This window comes from Hemicordylus capensis, chromosome 5 (genome assembly GCF_027244095.1).
Source record: "Hemicordylus capensis ecotype Gifberg chromosome 5, rHemCap1.1.pri, whole genome shotgun sequence".
In the NCBI taxonomy this organism is placed as follows: Eukaryota; Metazoa; Chordata; class Lepidosauria; order Squamata; family Cordylidae; genus Hemicordylus; species Hemicordylus capensis.
In genome coordinates, this window is record NC_069661.1 from 210563575 (window position 1) to 210585347 (window position 21773).

Genomic DNA, 21773 nt, shown 5'->3' on the forward strand with positions numbered 1-21773 from the left:
AAACATTGACAAGTCAGTCAAGTTTATTTACGGTCAAAGACTAGAATTCAAAACATACGTACAAATAAAAATCAACGGTGCTTAAAGTAGTTTGGTATAATGTCTCAGCATAACAAATAAACCCCAAAGTTACACAAGCTGGTCTACTATCTGATGCCTAACTTTCCTAGCCACCACACAGAACTTATCAACATTAGTCATTATCTATTAGTCGTTTAAGATTTTTCCCATAGGGAATAATGGAGGTTTCAGCAAAAGTATAGCTTCACGTCGGGGGGAAAGGGGTGGCCCAGAGCAGAGTAGGGTAGGTGGTAGTGCCCAGCAGGGGCAAGGAAGCTGCCAGAATTATTTCAAAGGAATTGGGCAGAGGGCTGATTTTTAAAGATTTAATGGAGTTAACGTGTCTTTAAGGTTCTTCCCCATAGGGAATGATCGAGGTTTCAGCAGCCCCATAACTGCACTTGGGGGGCACCAGGGTGGCCCAGAGCAAATGGTAGTGTAGAGCACATAGGGTGCCAACCACCCCATGGGTTGCTAACCCATGGTGCTGGATTCTGTTGTTTCTGAAATGTTTTCAGCCTAGATTCTCTGGTAGCATATGAGAGTGGATTCATGGTTTGTCATTGAAAATTTCATATGCTACTAGAGAATCTACACTCAGAACACCTCAGAAACAACAGAACTCAGCACCTCATTGGTTAGCAACCCATGGGGGTGGTTGGCACCCTATGTGCACTACACCACCACTCGCTCAAACAAAATGAGGGTGTTTTGGATTTGGGCGAAAAACAAAATAGAAAAAAGAGGCAAAAGAGCCAATGGGGAACAAGGGAATCATCAGCAGGTCAGCCCATGCTTTAGGTCACCGATCGGAAGGCTGGAAGGGTGGGCAATTCAAAGAGATGTCAAACACAAAATGGAGACTGACTCAGATATCGCCACAAAATGGAGGTCCGAAACAACAAAACGTTTTGTAGCCAAAACAGGGATGTTTTATTTTGTATTCAAAACTTTTGGATCTGGAAAATCGGTGTTTTGTTTTGTCTTCAAAACACCCAAAATGGGCTGTTTGGGGTACAAAACGTTTTATATCTGAAACGTTTCACACATCCCTATTTCTTTCCTCTCTGTCAGTGCCTCAAAAACCAGCAGCAGGAGAAGGGGCAGTCAGGCGCCTGAGGAGAAGGCAGTGGAGGAGGCAGTAGCAAAAATCATGAAGGATTGGGGGGAGGAGGAGGAGGAGGAGGAGACAGCTGAAGGGTTTTTGGTGGCCCAGAGGGCAAATGGCTTGTATTCTTGGAACATCCTTGAACACAGCTAGCAATACCCCTATTAAGAACAGCCTTTCAGTCACAGGTTTTTCTGGAATCCATATCTTGATGACAGTAAGCATGAAATCTTTTGTTCTTTAATTTTTTTCTTCCTGAATACCAGCATTGTGCTTGACAGTCAGCCATGGGGGGCAACTGAGTTGAGGTGTGCCTCCTCAGTAGCAGTTTGGGTTTTGACCCCCTTCAATTCCTGCTTGGTTTTTTCATATATATTCCTACCCAAATCTTGTGCAATCCTTTTAGGGTATGCTTGATACTATCTGACTCATTAAATAATAATAATAATAATAATACCAGTTTTGCTCTATTTTCTGGGAGGTGATTAGGATGATGTATGATCAAAACCAGGTCAACAGCTTCCAAAATGATGCCTATTCACCTACCCCAAATCTGTCACCCCTTTCACTCTGGCATGTGTCTTCTGGAAGTCACTGTTTCTCCCTCAGCTGCTTGTCAAAAGAAACCTAGCAATTAGAGATGAGAGATACATGACAAAGATCACACAGAGCTTCACCCAGTCATTCCTCATCAGTTCTAACTGATATTCAACAGCTCTCTGGCTGACATTAATCACTGCAAATAGAGGTTGCCCTAATTGTCAGGAAACTGAGAAATTTCATTGTTGGCACACAGGGGGGAAATGATACCAGTTCTACAACCTTTGGCTACTGAATTAACTATTAACATTCCAGAAAGAAAGAGTACTGGGTCGCTAAAAAATTCAGCTTCAGTCTGCTGCAGCCATCAGAAAGACAAAACAGAACATTAGACTGAGAACGCTGAATTCTGTGCCTGGTGCCAGGTTCTGCCCTTGCCTCAGAGGAATCCTGAAATGCATAGAGCCCTGTTTCAGGAGAGGCAGGGAGTGCTCTTTTTTTCTTGGCTTCTCTTTCAGATTATTTTCCACTCTAAGTACACCTGCCAACAGCCCTTGTCCAACCATGTCTGTTATTTGTGTTGAATTAGCCTGAGACATTGGGTTTACTTTTCACATCTCACTGGCAGCCAATTGCTGGTTAAACATTCATTAAATCCTTCCCTGGGGCATGGCTTGTGTGACCCATACAGTTTGCTTCTGTTTACCAAACAAGTGGAGGCATGCATCTATAGGGTATCACCTACTCGCAACAGGGCAAGAAGTGAGTTGATCTAATCTGAGCCTTGGTAGGGAGCAAATTGGAAGGGCAATGCTCTCTCTCTCTCTCTCTCTCTCTCTCTCTCTCCCCACCCCAGCTTTTGCCCCCAGGAGCTTTATAGTAAAGCAACCTAATACTTTATAAATAGAATCCTGCTAGTCACGGAGCCTGGCCTCCGGGAATGGGAGAGAGTGCAGGACTAGGAGGGCAGGGGAGAGAATGACAGAATCATAGAATCTCAGAAGCCCTGTTCACATGTTATGTTTAATCCCTGTACACGTACATAGTTGTGCACACATCCAGTTATTCATAAATGATGTTCAGTGCGCATGCAGCGGTACGCTTCCTATCTGAAGTCTGCATTTGAAGGGGTCTGTTCACCAAAGTTCACTTTTTAAATGAATGTGTATACAATCATTTACACTAAATCAATACATGTGTACGGACACCTGTACACTTGTACAATGTAATGGCTAAATAAGGATGGAATATAGCAGGCACCCCCTGCTAACTGAGGCACCTTTCAATGAGATGATTCTGTTATATCTAGCAGGAGAAGAACTACTGGTCCTATCCAAGCAGAGCACAGCATCCTTTCAGGCAGCGGCTGTTGCTGGTGTCTACCTTATATACACATATTAGATTGTGAGTCCTTTTGGGATAGGGTACCATCTTATTTGTTATTTATTTTTCTTTGTAAACGTTTGTTGAAAAGCATATTAAAATATTCTTCATTTTCATAGAACTGGAAGTAACCTTGGGGGTCTTCTAATCCAGTTCTCTGCTCAGTGCAGAAAACAGTTACAGCATAGATGCCTGCCCAGCCTGTCCAGAAACCTCTAGTGAAGGAGAGCCCACCACTGCAGTTTGTTCCATTGTCAAACCACTTTTACAGTCATTCTCCAAATTTTCTGGCATAGTTTGGTTAGAGCCTTGACTGATTCTTCTTCTGTTCTGTAGCTATTCCATCAATTCCTGTAGCCTTCCAACTTGGTAATGACCAGAGTGTTGATCTAACTTCATCTTTCTGAACTAGAGGTTCCTGCAAGTAGGGAATATCTTCTAGAGTAACTTGGATGCTGACGTCCTTGCTGTACACATTTTCAGTATACTGAAAGTCTCCAACCACCACCAGCACATCCTGCTTGCATGTTCTGTCAATTTCAGACTGAACTTGAGCATAAAACTTATCAACTTCCTCTTCTTTTGCATCAGTTGTTGGGACATAGTCTTGAAAAACCATATGTACATCACTCCAAATTCCAGGAAGAAAGGGACATAAACAAATAACATGAAAATGGGGAGTCTAGGCCCCATCCAAACCACTGATAAGGAGTACTCTTATCTTCTAAAAGCATCTATACACCAGGCATGGTCATGGCACCAGTTTGACTTGAAATGGCCACTAGGCACATACAACAGAAGCCTCACAGCTCTGCCCAGCACTGGCAGTAAGCATCCACCACGCATGGCCTGATTTTGCCTCCCCTACAGTCTAAGCTTAGGCTAACAAGAGAAAACCAATAGGAACAAATCCTGGATGATTAACTTCAGTGAGCCTAGCCTGGACTGTTTCGCCCATTATATAGCTACAAGCTCAGGTTTTCCACCAAGTGTGTACCTGACAGGGACAACAATCCTGATTCCTTACGAAGCATAAGTGTATGGTACACATATGTGCAAGCATGTGCATGTCATACTGATAGTGACACAAAATATTAACTATTCTTCTGTATAAACCACTCTGGAAACTTTTGTTGAAAAGCTTTGGAAACTTTTGTTGAGAAGTGGAATGCTATTTATTTATTTATTTATTTAGATTAATATGATTATTATGATTAGTATAATGCACATTTTGAGGTATACATTAAACATCTGAGGTAATATAACATGCAAAGTGGCCCTAAGTCAATAGTGCTTTGGAAACTTCCCAGGTAAATAACTAACTTTCCTTGTTTGAGGCAGCGGGTGTGTGTGTGTGTGTCCATGGAGGTTCCCCCTCCCCCTGCCGGCCTCCCTGTTTGGCTGCTCTTCAGCTGCTCGTCAGCCTTCCCCCCTTGTCGCGCCAGCCATTTTGGAGGCCACCGCTCCTGTGCAATGGGCCTCTGCATGGTCTTGGTCATTCCCAGGCCACAAACAACTCCCCCAGAGGGGTAAGTGAACCCCACAAACCAAGCAAAAAAAGCCCCTTGCGAGCTGGGGGGGGGGTTGAGGGAGTGCTGGACTGAACTGGCCTGGTCCAGTTCGGGTCCAGTTCGGACTCGAACCAAACCGGACCAGCTGGTTCCATGCACACCCCTAACACCGACTTGACGGCACAACTTTACCTTTAGCCGTGCTAGTCTGCTGCAGCAAAAGCAACAAAGAACCTTGTAGCACAAACATTAACCAGTATATTTCATCATAAACTTTCACAGACCAGAACCTGCTTCTCAGATGCATTGGAGGGTGGGCTCTAGTCCATGAAAGCTTATGCTGAAATAACTTGGTTAGTCTTTAAGCTGCCATTAGACTCTTTGTTGTTTCTGCTTATCATGAACACGCCCCTTAAGGAAATAATAAATCCCTAAAGTCACCCCATCTCCTCTAAAGCATCATTCCAAACTTGAAGCCATGGTAACTCTATGGGATGTTTTTTCCTCCCAAGATTGCTTAAAGATGAGAAGAGTGATCGTGCTATGGAAAAATCCACTTTGAACCATGGACAATCTTGGGTGAACTGGATGAGGTAGAATTTGGAGCATTACCATGACCGTTTGGAGAAGCAGTGGAGGCCTGCTGCCACTGATTTTTTTTTTTAAGCAGAAATGTTCAACCAGCTGTCATTCTTTAAATGGAAACTGCATTGCCATAAGCTTAAAAGGCTGTTAAAAACAAAACAAAATCATAGGTGCATCAAATGAGTACTCTAGGCAGATTGGTGCACTCATTGGTCCCACCTCAGCTACAGCCCTGACACCTCGTTGATGATCCTTTCTTGTTTCTTAACGTGTTGTTCCTTATTTTCCCCATGCAACATGCTTGATGAGCTTTGCATGCTGAGCTTTGTTCATCTGGCATGGAAGCTTCCCCACACCCACAACGTTGAGCACAGGCGGTCTTTTCCTCCTTTGCTTGTGAGCTGCAGGAAGGGTTTGCTTCCTGTTAACCTTTGCACAGTGCTTAGTTTTGAAGCACCACAGGTATTATCACCATCAATTCTGGCTGGGATCCAAAGCACTAGTTTTGGCTTGGCACTGCCTTGTGGGATTTCAGAACATGAGAACCCCACATGCCATGCCTACTGCTTTGGGAATTCTCCTCACTTCCCAAAGCGGTTTGCCATGCAGCATGGGGTGTGTGTGTGTTGAAGAATCACAACATCAAAGCTTGCAGAACAATTTCTTTATGTCCATTGCGAATATATTGTCTGGCGAGCGAACCCACTGGCCTTACCCGAGACGCAGCATGGCAGAAGGGGCCCAAGGTCAAGCGGCCTAGCAAGGTCGTGGCGGAGCGGCTGGTGCAGGGGAGGTAGCCAGGAGCCCTGCCTGCAAGCCAGCTCCCAACAAGGTGAGCTGCAGGGAAATGGCCAGACCCCAGGCACTCCCTGATGACATCACAGGGACACCTCGGGAATGGAGGAGGGAGGAGGAAGGGGCTGTCCCCCTTTGATACTCTGAGGCCCGGTCCTTAGGGAATAAACCAAGTGGCAGACAGCGAGGGGCTGGTGGAGCTGACAAATATATAAACTGCTTTTCAACAAAAAAAGTTCTCAAAATGGTTCTCATAGCAAAAGCTAAAACCAGTAGGGCTGTGCATTGGATGGGAACAATAATCAGTTCCAACACGATGCAAGCTGTATCGGGGCATTTTTCATTGGAAACGATTCCGATTTAAAATTGCCACTGATATCGGTAACAGATTAGATGCAATGCCACATCATATTGGCATTGCACTGAACCTATCGGAGGATTGGGTGGTGGTAGTGACCTTTAAAGAGGATCCAGGATCCCATGAAGAAAGCAGCACCCTAGAAGGCAGCCATGGCGGCAGAGATTCAGATTGCTGCCTTTCCTTTCATCTTGCAGGAAGCAATGCAATTATGTTGCATCCTTCCTTTCCCTGGTGCATTGTGGGGGGCTGGGGGTGGGGGGCAATGGCTGTGCCCTGTAACTAAAGAGTGCAACTAATTTTTTCCTCACGAGGAAAAGGACGCAATATTCTGAAGCTGCAACATAATGGAGTTGCTTCCTGCCCTGGGGTATTCGGTGAGAAGATGGAGGGAAAGGTGGCAGTGTGAACAACTGCCACCATGGCTCCCTTCTGCATAGCCACTTTCTTTACAGGATGCTGGATCTTCTTTAAAGGTAAGCCAGGCTTGCGACGATCTCTAAACTGCTCAGGCGCGCCTCACACTTTGTTGAACGGACGTGGCCAGTATCCATCAAGCCTCAAGCAGGCGGTGGTAAGGCCACTATTTAAAAAGCCCTCATAGGGAACATAGGGAACTGCCATATACTGAGTCAGACCATTGGTCTATCTAGCTCAGTATTGTCTTCACAGACTGGCAGTGGCTTCTCCAAGGTTGCAGGCAGGAATCTCTCTCAGCCCTATCTTGAAGAAGCCAGGGAGGGAACTTGAAACCTTCTGCTCTTCCCAGAGCGGCTCCATCCCCTGAGGGGAATATCTTGCAGTGCTCACACATCAAGTCTCCCATTCAAATGCAACCAGGGCAGACCCTGCTTAGCTATGGGGACAAGTCATGCTTGCTACCACAAGACCAGCTCTCCCCTCACTTGATTCTGCCGACTTTCAGAACTATTGGCTTGTTTCAAATCTTCCCTTTTTAAGAAGGTGATAGAGTGTGTGGTGTCTGTGCAGCTGCAAAGGGTCTTGGATGATACGGATTACCAGACTCTTTCAATCTGGCTTTTGCCCTGTCTTTGGGACTGAAACTGCCTTGGATGACCTATGCCACGAACTAATCAGGGGGAGTGTGTCCCTGTTGGTTCTGTTGGTTCTGCTGGACCTCTCAGTGGCATTCAATACCATCGACCATGGTAGCCTTCTGGACTGCCTCCCAGGAATGCAGATTGGGGTGTGTGTGTGTGCATTTGAGTGGTTCCAGTCCTTTCTTCCAGAAAGTGGTGCTGGGGGACTTTTGCTTGACTCCTTGGCCTCTGGCCTCTGGGGTCCGGCAAGGCCCAGTATTGTCCCCCATGCTGTTTAACATCTACTTGAAACCACTGGGGTTCTTTCCAGATTACATACTGCAACAGGGGTAAAATGCTTCAGCTTGGCAGGATCGTAGTGAAAACGATCCCCAGAATCCCCAGAATCTCAAACTCAAACAATGGGGATATACAGCTATTTTTCTACAATAGACTTGTGACATTGTAGCACTATAACGCAAAGATAAAATCTGAAATAAGGAATCAGAAATGTGAACGGCACCATCAATATACAGAGGACACTCAGCTCTACCTTTCCCTGCCATCAGATCCTAGGGAAGCAGTGGATGTACTGAACGGGGGCTTGAGGAGGTGATGGGCTGGATGCGGGCTAGCAAAGTGAGGTTAAATCCAGACAAGATGGAAGTGCTGTTGGTCAGTAGAAAGGGTAATTGGGATAGGGTGATTCAACCAGCTCTGGATGGGTTGTACTCCCTTTGAAAGAGTAAGTGTGCAGTTTGGGGGTGTTGCTAGACCCGATAGGGATGTACACGGAACTGGTTGGACTGGCTCGGTTTTGAATCGGGGCCAGATATGAACCAACCCAGACTTGTCTGGTTCTGGGTTTGGTCAAGCTGGGTCCGACTTGACTTGACCCTTGAGCCTACCTTCTCTTTAGAAATGCAGATATAGCTCTTTAGAATGCACCCCCCCCCGCCATTGGCTGGAAGGAAAACACAGAGGCATGCGATGTGAACTTGCACCAAAACAAAACACGAGAGCAGAGGGGAGGGGCTGCTTCCCTCAATGCCACGAGTGTGATTCAAAGTAGCTTTGCTCAACATTTACCCTGCAGGATGAAGCCAGGTGTGAATAACTCCCAGGGACATTTGTTCCCCCACTTGGTCAATTATAGCCTGTCTCCTCCTCCTCTTTTGGCTGCCACCTTTCTGGGTAGCAAGAGCAGGAGGATGAAGAGATGCGGAAAGCATCAGAGGCTGCCACTGAGTACTATAACTACGTCTCTGTCTTCCTCCTACAGTTGCAGGAAGAGGGGTGAAGGCACTGGGTGGGTGATGAACACTGGGATATCATGCAGGCTCTGAAAATAAGCAGGCTCTGAAAATAAGCTTTTCCATATTTACAGGGTGACTTTACCATGAGAAGGGTTGTCTGGATGCTGGCCAAGTGAGCTCTTGGTTCATCTGCCGAAAGCTGCCAGCTTGGTAATATTCAAACAGTGGGAGTGGATGTGGTCGTGCATTTTCTTTGGGCTAAGCAGAGCTGCTCTTCCTCAATCCGTTAAAGAGACGGAGCCTTCTGAATGGGTACAGAGGTCGCAGCTGGTGTGTACAGAGCAAACAAAGTTTAGTTATCTCCAGCAGGCTTCCGAAGTGCTACTGAAAACTGGGGGTTGACCTCAGTGAGGATTGGCCAGGACATTTTATATGACTATATTCTGCACCGGTTTTGTCTACTCCAATCATTGTGCAATAGTGGGTGAGTCCTGTCCTGTCCATTTCAGAGGAAATGTCAGTGAGGCAGTCCTCAATGGTGGTGGACTATGCCATTTCCTTTTACCTCAAGGCCAAACTAACCTACTCTCAGTCCATTACTCCAGGGCAGGCACTTTTCTCCTCTTCCAACTCTGAAGAGAAAAGTGTCTGGAGCAACAGACTGGGGAGAGGTAATGCGCATGAGGGGCAAAAGTTAAACAGTACCCCTCTCCTGCAAGTTCGTTTTAAGACCAGTTTGGATGGCTTTAAGTGGGGCTTAGACAAATTCTTGGAGGACATCCCAAGCGATGGAGGATATCCCAAGGATACCAGTTCTGATAGCTACAGGCTGCCTCCATGTTCAAGCCACCTTAAGTGGTGCAGCAGGGAAATGCTTGACTAACAAGCAGAAGGTTGCCGGTTTGAATCCTCGCTGGTATGTTTCCCAGACTATGGGAAACACCTATATTTGGCAGCAGCGATATAGGAAGATGCTGAAAGGCATCATCTCTTACTGCACGGGAGGAGGCAATGCTAAACCCCTCCTGTAGTCTACTAAAGAAAACCACAGGGCTCTGTGGGCGCCAGGAGTCGAAATCGACTTGACGGCACACTTTACCTTTACCTCCATGTTCAGAGGCAGGATGCCTCTATATACTAGTTGCAGGGGATCAACAGCAGGAGAGAGGACATGTCTTCATCTCCTGTTTGTTGGCTTCCCAGAGGCATCCGGTGAGCCACTGTGGGAAACTAAGATAGTCCTTGGGCCTGATCCAGCAAGGCTCTCCTTATCTTCTTATGACCCCTCCACACAGCTGTTCTATTTCTAAAATAAGGGATGTCAGGATTGTGGCCAGGATTAAGACCTCCCTCCTCTAATTCCACATATTACTTTACTTTATGTAAGAGCAAATGTTATTTGCTCCTGCTCACTCAGTACTAAGTTCTAGAAGGCCAGGAGGTATGTAATAAATATGTACAAACAGCAGTTTCCCACCCACTAATGCCAAGTACTGTAGTGATATTCATAATCATGGGGTCCAATGACATGAAACAAACAAACAAAAAAGATGAAGATGAAGGGTAGACAGCACATCCCTTGGATGTGCAGCAGCTTGTCTCAGGAAGCAGCGAAAGCCCCATGTTCTTGGCCCATTTGCAAATGATTAGAATAAGTGCTTAACAAAAGATTGCAGGGAAAATTCTGCATGATTAAATTTATGATTACACTGACCTAATAAGTTGTCTTTATCATCCTTTCTTTGCTACCTGCTCCCTCCAGGTAACCTTACAAGCTTGATTCATTGTGCTAATAAAAGCCATTCTTAGCTGGTCCCTTGCATTACACTATTCCTGGAAAGCTTCTTTCTGAGGTTGGATGACACACACTAGCGAAGGCTATTAGATCTCTGTGTTTGGGTCCTCTGTCAAAACAAACCAGCCTCAACGTTTGTTGTAGGTCAGGTGCTTCTCATCTCTTGGACTAGTGGAGTGACTTACTAACTTGCTACAAAAGGGATCAGTGTTCTGCTTCCTGCAGCCACAGGATGGGAGGGAGGAGCAATTCTTTGTTCAGGAAGACACGGATGGAAGCCCTGATATCATACCCTTCCAGTTACAATGAATCCAGTGTCCAAGAAATCGTTCTTGGAGCAGGAACAAAGTGGCATGAGGAATCTAGTGGACATCATTCCTAAGTCATTCATTCATTAACCCTGCTGTAGTTCAGAGGAAAGCAGGCCAGTTACCTGCATATATCATGTAGTTGGAGAAATCCCTTGATCATCACTTGGTTTGTAGGCCTAAAAGAAGGTACAGGGTGTTTGGCAAGCCACATGTGAAATATTGCTCATGGCTTGCTATGATCAAGGGAAATGCTACAACCCCCTGAGCAATAACAAGCCATTGCTAGGTACTCCTACTGAGCAGCAGCTGAAGGACATTGACTAAGGTTTGAGAGTGGGGAAGGGGACTTGGAAATGGAGAAAGGATGGAATTGCTGTTGCTGATAAGGAATGGATTTCAGATAGGGTTGTCATATTCTGGCTTTCCAAATCTGGGTGCCTAATTTGCATATTATGTAAATTGGCTTGAAAATATTTTTTTAGCAGAATAGTGACTGCACATTTTGCTCCATAACTGCTTCCACAATTGCTTAGCTTTTTTAAAAAAATTTTTTAATGAAAGCTGAAATCCGGGCAAATCCGGATGGGCTAATAAGCAATCTGGATGAGATGCTTAAAATCTGTGCGAAACCTGGAATTTCGGGGGGCATGGCAACTTTAATTTCAGAGGGGTGAGAAGATGCATTGCAAGGGGTGGGTGACCCTAGAGGAGATGGGAGGACTGAGAAGGGAAGGGAGTGCTGAGAATGTGGAATGGTTCATTGTGGCTTCTTGCTTTTTTGTGACTGCCCATGAATTCCTCTCCTCCCAACAAGAAGGCTTTTTATTTGGGGTAACTTAAATGAAACTGGAATGTGGAAGGCGCCTCACCTTCTCTTTAGGACTCTGTTCTTCGGCATATTTAGCTTCATGATTCATTTGATACTCAGTTTCTCTGGAGCTTTAAGGGAGTGGTTGTCTGGCATAAACAAGTAGTTAAGGAGCAGCTAGGAGAACAGCAAACAGACATAATCAGATGTCTTATTGGACCACTGACTCAGGGTGGAAGAGACACTTTAAAAATATGATCTGTAAAACTTCCCAAAGAAAGCACCCAGGGAAATTTGCTACAATGCTACTCCCTACCCCCCCTTCCAAAAGAGCATTGCCAACTGAAACCCAATATAAAGTGTGTTTCCTTGATGTCATTAGGACATATTTTGTAGGTAGCTAAGCAGCAGGAATGAAGCGGGCATATTTGGTAGCCAGCCAATAGGCTAAAAAGGCATATTATCCACATGCATTCCAGGCAATGAGTACCATCCCTTCCTTCTGTATTTTTAAACCAGGTGTGCACAAATTATGACCTGCCAAGTTGACTGCAGCTCAGCCACCATGCATTGTGTTCTGCCAAGTGCACGGAAATCCCCACACTATTCGCAGTCCTAGGCAGGCAGCAAAAACAGGGCTTTTTGAGTTCCTCATGGGCTGCCAGGCAGGGTGGGCTGTTTCCCTTTGTGGCCCACAAGCCGTCCAGACCTATTTTAAATCCTCTTGTATAATCAGTTTTCTGTCATATCACAATTGCACACCTCCATTAATTTTGTGTACACTCTTCCTTAATTAAGCAGTACAAGCAAAACTTTAATCTTGTGGACTTTCCTCTTGTTTCTTGGTTGTCACTGTTCTTTGGTTATCATAAGCATTTTGAAGCAGGGACTATGAGTTTGTCAACAATCAACTCTCTCTCACACATAATTTGTCTTGTAAATATTGTTTGTCAATAATTTGTTTTGTATTCTGACAATGTGTTAATAATTTGTATTTAATGCTGGAATTCAACGTCCATTCCTGCCATACTTTGATGAAACTTAATATTGCATTTTTGGTGAAGTGAATAACTTTCTTGTACTTTACTATTTATTTTAGATATGTGCAAATCATTTTGAGGTCAAACCAATTCGACTTGAATCTGGCCAAAATAGAACTCGAATCAAATCTACCCAGATTTGATTCAAATCAATTTGAGATTCGAGTTCCCCTTAGTCATTACCATTTGAGCATCTCTGACACTCTGGTTTAGGTTTTTTGTTTAGTTTTAAGTGATTTTATATTTTTCTGCCATAGGGAATAATGGGAATTTGAAGAGGCCACATTATTTTACATGGGTAGTGCTTACTGTAGGTACTCCAGAGTTGATATGGGGGTAGGGCAGTATGGGTGCTAACTACTACCCAAGCTTCAAGACAGTGGGGTATTCGGATGATTTTTTGGGAATTTCTATGTATTTTCTGTGTATCACCGGATTCTCTGATGTTAACTAACTTTTTCTCATAATGAATCCCTATGTAGAAGTAATACGGCATCAAAGAGTCTAAAAACATTAGATTCTCAGATATTACATTGCTTCTTCATAGGGATTCATTATGAGAAGAAGTTAGTTAATACCAGAGATTCAAAAATAGATTTAAAATTCCCTAAAAATCACCAGGGTGCGCCACTGCCTTGTGGCTTGGGTGGTAGTTGGAACCCATGAGGCTCTATCCCTCAACCTGCTTTTGAGCACCTAGGCACTACCCATGGGAAATAATGGGGTCACTTTGAGTCCCCATTATTCTTTATGGCAGACAAATACAAAAATACTTAAAACAGAAAAAATCCTTTAAAAATCAACTGTTTCCCCCAATCACTTTTCACTTTGGGTGGTAGGCAGCACCCATGGCACCCTGCCATCCAACCTGTCTTGCTGCCCCTTAGCTCAATTATTTGAATTCAAATTGAATTGAATTTGAATCAAATCTACCCTGATTCAAGGGCAGCAGATTTGAATTTGAATCAAATTTATCTATCTATCTATCTATCTATCTATTTATATATTTAGATTTATATGTCCCCCTACTCCCATAGGACTCAGGGCAGCTTACAAGCAATAACATACACAATAACACAATTTCATTAAAATATATCTTACATCTATATATATATTTCTCCTGGGTGTGCCCAGGAGAAATGCGTCCTGGCAGCCCAGCTGATTGGCTGGGCTGCTGGGGCGCCTGATTGGTCCTGGCGCACCCAGGACAATGGCGGCGGCGGCCATGGCCGGGGAGCCAGGCGGTCCCGGCCGCGGAGGCGAGGCGGGGGGCCTGGCCGGGCGCGGAGGCGAGGCGGCGGGCCTGGCCGGGCCCGGCCGCGGCGGCATTCTTGGGCCCGGCTGCAGTGGTGGGCCCGGCGGCGGCAGCACTCTCCGGCCCGGCGGGGGCACTCTCAGGCCCGACGGCGGGGGCGGGGGCACCCTCGGGCCCGGCAGCGGCGGCGGGGGCATCCTCGGGCCTGGCGGCGGCGGCGGCTGCACCCTCAGGCCCAGCGGCGGCACTCTTGGGCCTGGCCGTGGAGGTAAGGCGGCGGGCCCGGCCGCAGCGCAGGCGGTGGTGGGCCCGGCCGCACTAGAGGCACAGATGCTCTGTGCCCGGGCCCACTAGTAGCCTCATAAACCACAACCCCATACAATACTCATTCCACATGACATAATAACCATGGATTAAAAGATCACTCTACGACCAGCTACCTCAGTGACCAAACACCCAGTGGAACATTTCAGTCTTACATGCCTTACGAAAGGCCAACAGATCATGGAAAGCTCTGATATAATCCGGGAGACTGTTCCATAGAGTCGGGGCCACCACTGAGAAGGCTCTGGCTCTCATTGATTGCAATTTAATATTCCTAGGGCCCAGGATCACCAAGGCATTACTAGGGATGTGCACGAACCGGTTTGCAGGCCATGTTGGAGCCTGTGAACTGGTTCGCTGGCCCGGCGGTCTGATGAACTGTCGGCGGGGGGAGCGGGTGTTGCTTTAAGGGTTGGGGGTTGTACTTACCTCTCCCGCCGCTTTCCCCCCTCTGGCACTTTAGTTTTCAGCAAAATCTTTGGGGCGGCAGCGGTCCTCCCTGCTGCCCTTGCCCCCTTATTGGTGCCCAAATGCGGAAGTAACACGTGCGCATGCACCCGCTACTGCGTGTGTCACTGTGACATGCACGGTGGCGGGCGCATGCGCGTGTGTTACTTCCGCATTTGGGAACCAACAAGGGGGCAGGGGCAGTAGGGAGGACTGCTGCCGCCCCAAAGATTTTGCTGAAAACTAGAGCACCAGAGGGGGGAAAGCGGTGGGAGGGGTAAGTACACCCCCTGCCCTTAAAGCAACACCCCCCCCATCGGACCACGCCTCTGCGGTCCGTGCACATCACTAGGCATTACTTGTGGCTGATCCCAGAACCCGGTGAGGGACATATCGAACAAGGTGGTCTTGGAGGTATGGAGGGCCCATACCATGTAGGGCTTTAAATGTTAAGGTTAATACCTTAAACTTAACCTGGGACTCAACTGGCAACCAGTGCAACTGAACAAGCAAAGGTGTCACATGTGCTCGCCAAGGCGCCTTAGTAAGGACCCCTGGCCACTGCATTCTGCAGCAGTTGCAATCTCCGAGTTAAGTGCAGTGGCAGCCCCACATAAAGCGAGTTGCAATAATCTAACCTGGAAGTGACTGTTGCATGGATCACAGTGGCCAAGTCCGGAGGGAACAGATAGGGGGCTAGCCGTCGTATTTGGCGTAACTGAAAGAAGGCCTTTCGAGCGACCTCCATGATCTGAACCTCCGTATTCAAAGAGGCATCAAGAATCACGCCCAGGCTCTTCACAGTAGGCTGAGGTATCAAACAAGCACTATCAAGCTTCGGTAATTGAAAACTCCCCTCTGACCTCTTTGGGGCCAGCCACAGAACTTCAGTCTTATCTGGATTAAGCTGTAGATGACTTTGCCTCATCCAGTCTGCGACTGCCTCCAAACATCTGGTCAGCTGGGCTATGGTGTCCTCAGCCCTGCCATCCATCAGCAGAAAAAGCTGGGTGTCATCCACATGTTGGTGGCACCCTAGCCCCAAACTCCTCACCAGCTGTGCTAGTGGCCGCATATAACTATTAAACAGCAAGGGCGAGAGAATAGCCCCCTGGGGGACACCACATGTTAGTACCTGACGTGAAGACCTCTCATCGCCCATTGCCACCCTATATCCCCGGTCTTGTAGGAAGGAATGCAGCCACAACAAGGCCACGCCTCGAATCCCAGTATCGGCTACGTGTGGACCAGAATATCATGGCTGATTCGATTCAAACTGAAATCCAAATAGCAAAAATCATTTCATTCACATCCCTAATTTATTTCTAAAGGTTATGATGATCATTTACATCCATGAACAGTAGCCAATGAACTCTGAAGACATCATATTTCTATTCTGCATAAAACCAAAGACAATGGCTTTGATCCAGAGGCTTGGAGCCTGCTTGCTTCTGCTGCTAATTTGTAGAAGCCGTTCCCCCTGAATTCAATCCCTGTTCATACCTGATTCACTGAAAAGGTACCAATACTCCCTGTTTATTTTAAAGAAATATCTACAACATCCACTAAGGACTTCCCATACTAGCACGGTTTAGGGAGAGACATTCACACAAATATTTGTCTTGCTCATGATCTGACACTTGAAGGAATGGTGTGACATGAGGGATCTCATAAGGGGCAGCCCAAGCTTTCTAGGTCCACCAAATGCTGCCCCCTGCCACTGAATGCCTCCCCGCAACAAATGCTGTACCAATCCCACCCCTGCAAAATGGTGCAACAAACAGGAATATAGGAAGCTTCCTTCTGCTGAGTCAGACCATTGGTCCATCTAGCTCAGTTTTGTCCACAGAGCCTGTCAGGCAGGAGTCACTCTCAGCCCTATCTTGGAGATGCCAGGGAGGGAACTTGGAACCTTTTGCTTGCAAGCATGCAGCTGTTTCCCAGAGCAGCCCCATCTCCTAAGGGGAATATCTTACAGCGCTCACACATGTGGTCTCCCATTCAAATGCAAACCAGGGTGGATTCTGCTTAGCAAAGGGGACATTTCATGCTTGCTACTGCAAGACTAGCTCTCTTCCCATCTGACCATCCATCCCATTTCCTCCTTGTGTGAGGATGGAGTGGAAGAGGAAGTGGAAAAGATGAGAGGGTGGACTAGACCATCACCCATGTCTTTCCTCTTCTCCACTTCCTCTTTCATTCTGTCCCTGGATGGAGAAGGAGGAAGGAGCAGAAGGATGAGGAGGCATATAGCAGATATTTGGTGCAAGGGGGTGGGTGCTACTTGCTATTTGGCACAGTGGTGTTAGTTGTGGGGAGGGGGGCAAACAGCAGCAGCAGGTGTCCAGATGTGCCCATCACTTTTCTGACCCCCTGAAATCCACTGCCTAAGGTAACCACCTCAGTGTGCCTCATGGAAGTTCTGGCCCTGAAGCTCATGAAAGCATTGACTCAGTGGAAGACCTTCATCCAGTTCCTAGCTTCATCACAGATATTGTGTGTGACCTTGGGCTCATTCACATCTGTAAAATAAGTATAATAATGGGCTACCTCCCAGGGTTGTCATAAGGATGAACATTGTCATGATTGTAAAGAACTTTGTAAAGGTACAAGAGCCATGTATATTTTAGACACTAGTGTTACCCCATCCTGAAAAAGTCCCCATGACCTTCATTTAGGAAGACCAGGACAAACACTTACCTATCCCTATGTTTCTGGTCACATATGTGGATTTCTCAGGAGTGTCTGAGTGACTGTTATTACCTGTATCACCTTCTCCATTCCTATGTTAATTCAGGTGCAGGCGTGGCTCGTGAATGAGACACACCTGCAGTGTGGCTTACCTTGGGTAAGACTCTTGTCTCCCAAGCTGAATTGCCTGTCTGTAATTTCCTGTCTGTAAAACATTAATAAACCACCTAATGGTGCAGTAGGGAAATGACTTGACTAGCAAGCCAGAGGTTGCCGGTTTGAATTCCTGCTGGTATGTTTCCCAGACTATGTTTCCCAGACTATGGGAAACACCTATATTGGGCAGCAACAATATAGGAAGATGCTGAAAGGCATCATCTCACACTGAGTGGGAGATGGCAATGGTAAACCCCTCCTTTGTTCGACCAAAGAAAAACCACAGGGCTCTGTGGTCACCAGGAGTCGACACCAACTCAACGGCATGCTTAACCTTTAAAACAGTAATACAAAACAAGAACTGTTTTGAGGACTTGACCCCAAAAGCCTAAAGCACCTTTTGCAATTCAGTATGCTGAATATATAATCAAGAACAACCTTAAGAATAAACATAACTAATGCTAATAAATACTATTAATATACACCATTTCAAATAACTCATTGCCATTAAGAAATGAAATAAGTAATCCCCTTTTCCAGATATGACTGTTTAGTGCTAGTGATGTCGTAGTCTGTGTCAATGGTCACACCCAGAGCATACAGAAACGGATATTTGTCATTGAGCTTAGTGTCCTTAGTATGTTTGCTTTTTAATAAATCAGAACAATAATCACTTTGATACAGTGATTCATATCACTGCACAAGAAGAAGCTAACTTTTTAGTTTTTTTGGGGGGGGGCTTTGTGTTCCTTAAGACACACCACTCTTAACAGCCCAAAGGCCTGAATCAGTCTGGCAATCTCTCTCTCTCTCTCTCTTAACAAAAAGCAGCTGTGCATGCGCTGGTGGGGTTGGGGGGGTGCTGGCGGGGGTGGGGGGGAGCCACCACTGCTGCCACCCTCCAGCTGCTGCAGCTGCCACCACTACAGGCACTTGTAAGTAGTTATTTACTCCCCTCCCACTGCTCTACCCTTAGGGAAGCCCCCTTGCCCCTCTTATCAGTAAAGGGGACTCCTCACCAGATTCCCCTTTACCAGGAGGGCTCTGAGCCAACTTGATTCAAACTGGGCCTGGTTTGGTTCAAACTCGGACCAGCCGAGGCTGGTCTGTTTCGACCCTGAACCCGTTGAGCCAAGCCGGCTCGACCTTGAGACTGGCTCGAAGTGAGCCAGCTTGCACAGCCCTACTAATGTGTTGTTTTTTTTGCCAAAGTGGTACCAAAGTGGAAAAAACAGTGAATGTCACTGACCTAGGGGTTGGGCGTGCTAGTTTTTTTTTTTTTGGTTAAAATATTCTTCCTTAAAAAGCAGTCCCAATGACGTATCACAGACTGTTTTTCAGAGTTCTTTTAGTGGTTGAGGAACACAAACTTATAACTTTCTCAGTGCCTGGAACTAGTTGCATCACACTTTGGCTCCCAGCCATCCTGATATATCTGTATATTTTTTATTGTACATTTTTTGTGTTTGTTTTACTTCCGTGGATTTTATTGGTACTCTGAATTATTATGAATTAATGTGGTTCTAATGTACCCATAAAGTTTTAGCTAAGTTTTATTTCTGATTGTTCACTGTTGCCTGGAACACCAGCTCTGAACGTAAAAAGGAATAATGTCAGGATTGTTTCCTTAAACGATACGTATAATCCCATCACCCATACAACAGCGTGTTGAGTTGTGCTTCCATAAATACTGTACCCACCAGTTTTCTAGTGTGAGCCAGTTTGGTGCCCTCAGGAAGGAAGCAGAAGAGTTGTTGGGGCTTTTGTAATCAGCAGTCACTAATATGCAGCATAAATAAAGTGCCTGTCACATCACCTGCATGTCACAGTCTCTTTTGTAGACATTATTGCTTGATGTGAAAATGGATACTTCTTACACCACATGCCGTGTCGCTAACCATGTCCACTAGTTCAAGAGGAACAGCCTCTTGATGAGGCTGTTGTGAAAACAGTTGAAAATACTTTTCATATGCCCCAAACTGACTCCAGGTTTACCCAGGGTGTGGTCACATCTGTTGCTAAGGCCCCAGGACTAGCTTCAGGCATTTGGACAGTTAAATCCTGAAAATGATGTCCTGCCCCTCTGCCTGGGATCCTTCTGCTCATTGTACTGTCAAGCCCTTTTCACACACACAGCCTCACTAAATGTGGCTTGGGGGACAACCTCCATCCCATCACGCCTGCAGCCAAATTGGCTGTGATCACTGGCTGTTCAACCCCTCTCCTCCACACTTCCCCATAAGCTCTCCCCTTTGCGCCGGCGGCCCTTTCATGAGGCAAGGTGAGGGGATTACCTCAGGTGACAGATAATTGGGGTGCCAGCAGGTGGCAAGATGCCTCTTTGGACACACAGCACTCTCCTCACACTCCTTGCAAAGCTTGAAAGCAGTGGCACTCTTGGGTTGGACTTCCGAGACAAATGCCCATCCTCAGTACTGGAAGGAGGTCTCCAAAATTTCATTTATTTGTTTGTTTGTTTGTTTGTTTGCTTGCTTGTTCATTCATTCATTCATTCATTCATCCATCCATTCATTTTTACACTTATATCCCGCTCTTTCTCTGAGGAGCTCATGGTTATTTTTACATGGTTATTTTTAGTGAGGTAGGCTAGGCTGGGTCTTGGAGGGGCCTCCTTGCTCCCTGTCCCCTGTCACCACCACACCCGTGCCTGACCCCATGCCAAATCTCTTTCCGCTGTGCACCACCATATACATGGCCAGGTGGGGGTGGGGGCAGGGGGTGAGAGTCTAGCAGGCCTCTTCTGTAGCAGAGGCATCCAAGCCGCTGGTCCTGCTGGTGGGCTGGTGGGCGTGTCCGCGGCTGCTGGAGGCCTGAGCACAAGCAAGCTTGTAAGAAGCACAAGGAGAGAAGAGGAGACTGCTAACAACTTTCCTTTCTGTTACACCCCCTGTGCCACTTTCAAAGTTTGCAAGGGTTGGTTTTGAAAGGGGGCTGCCCACACCAGGGGAATGGGGCAAGGTAGCGTTTGGCACCTTGCTTCAGCTGCTACAGTATCTTGGCCTGCCCTTGCAGAAGGTTGATGCTATTCAACTGGAATGTGCCCAATGGGCTATTAGCCCTTCCTTCCTTCCTTCCTTCCTTCCTTCTTGCTGCTGGTGGCAGCAACCTAAATAAGTCCTAGAACGACCTAATATAAGAATAGCCCTCTGAAGGGCCCCCTGCTGAGGATCAGTTTCAGAAAATGCAGACATTCTGATATGAGCATCCAGAGTGATTTTAGCAACCTTTGCTCTGGGTGCATGCTTTCTTCAAGGTCACAGTGGTATCCTCAAACACTGCCCTGATTTGGAGTCAGTTTTGGCTATGGTAAAGTATAACTTTCAAGCATGGTGTGTGTGTATGTGCACACACCATCTGCAGGGGGTGGTGCTTTCATGAGGTGAGGTGATGCAGGTGCCTCAGGTGGCGGATTATTGGGTTGCCAGCAGGGTGGCAATTTCTGCTTGGCTGCAGTAATTGAAGCAACTGTTCAAGGTGAGCTGACCCTTGCAAGCTTTGCAAAGAGAACTTCTTGTTACCGAGACAGCTTGTTTGGGGGCTCCCATGAATACCCCTTCACCTGGTTTGGAACTATAGGCCTGTTAAGTTTCAATTTTTGCCTCACACAGCTTGTATGAGGCATGAAGAGAGAAGAGGAGGCTTCCGGCCACCTTCCCTCCTCCCTGCCCCTTGCACCCCTGCAAAGCTTTCAAGGGTCAGTTTTGAAAGGGGAGCTGGCTCCTACCAGGGTCATTGGAGTAATGCTGGATTTGATGTCTCACCACAACACCTTGGGCTGCCCCTGACCCTCAGTGTATTTTGTCTTAGCCGTTCTAGGTGGCGGAATCCCCGACTCGTTCAGGGAGATAACAGGGGACCGTTCTGGAACATTTGCAGGCACGAATGGCTCCTGCTTCAGGGGTAAACACAAGGAGCTGAAAAAGCGGCAGGCTTAAAAGACAGTTCCTCATGATTGCTCTTGGACTCCCTCAGAATGTTGGCTTAGCTGAAGGTTAGACAAGCATGCTAAGGTATGTTGGGGAGAAACACAATGGTGTTATTCTTGGCCTGGGGTCTCCCACAATGCCACACCTCCTGGGTTTCTCAACTCACAGGGAGGTGCAGTTTATCAGCCAGCTTGATGAATGGTAATGGATTCAGTTCTGGGGCTGGACGCATAAAGATTCCTTCCCCACCCAGCTGCTGGAGTGACTGTCCAGTTGACGTCAGAAATTTCTACTTCATATCCAGGCACTGGGATGTTATTTTTATAACAGCAGCAGGAGTAGTGGAACTGGAATAGGCGTGCC